This window comes from Galeopterus variegatus, unplaced genomic scaffold (genome assembly GCF_000696425.1).
Source record: "Galeopterus variegatus unplaced genomic scaffold, G_variegatus-3.0.2 Scaffold3800, whole genome shotgun sequence".
Classification (NCBI taxonomy): Eukaryota; Metazoa; Chordata; class Mammalia; order Dermoptera; family Cynocephalidae; genus Galeopterus; species Galeopterus variegatus.
In genome coordinates this window covers 203,693-203,940 of record NW_007729911.1, presented here as the reverse complement: position 1 = coordinate 203,940, position 248 = coordinate 203,693, and the positions used below count along the sequence as shown (strand labels likewise).

The 248-nt window shown below is 34.3% G+C and overlaps 1 protein-coding gene across 1 annotated transcript in view; it reads left to right on the top strand.

Moving 5' to 3' along the window:
- DOCK2 (dedicator of cytokinesis 2) overlaps positions 1–248 on the top strand; it is a gene marked incomplete at its 5' end in the record, with an annotated part of 156,106 nt that overhangs the window by 10,748 nt on the left and 145,110 nt on the right. The gene's annotated exons all lie outside the window — the stretch shown is intronic.

Genomic DNA, 248 nt, shown 5'->3' with positions numbered 1-248 from the left:
AAAAAAGACAAAAAGGAAAATAAATAAATAAAAATAAATAAATAAATAAAAAAGTAAAGAATGAAAAAATTAATTTTAGATGGCAATAATTTTCTAAAGGCAAGAAACTAGAGTTATGTGAATCAGAGTCAATCAGGAGCTACATTTAAAATGCATGGCCAGGAAAGACCTCTCTCAGGAGCTGGCACCTTACTTCACTACCTGTGAAGGTACCAGGCCTGGGAAGATCTGAGGACAGGGTGTTCCAG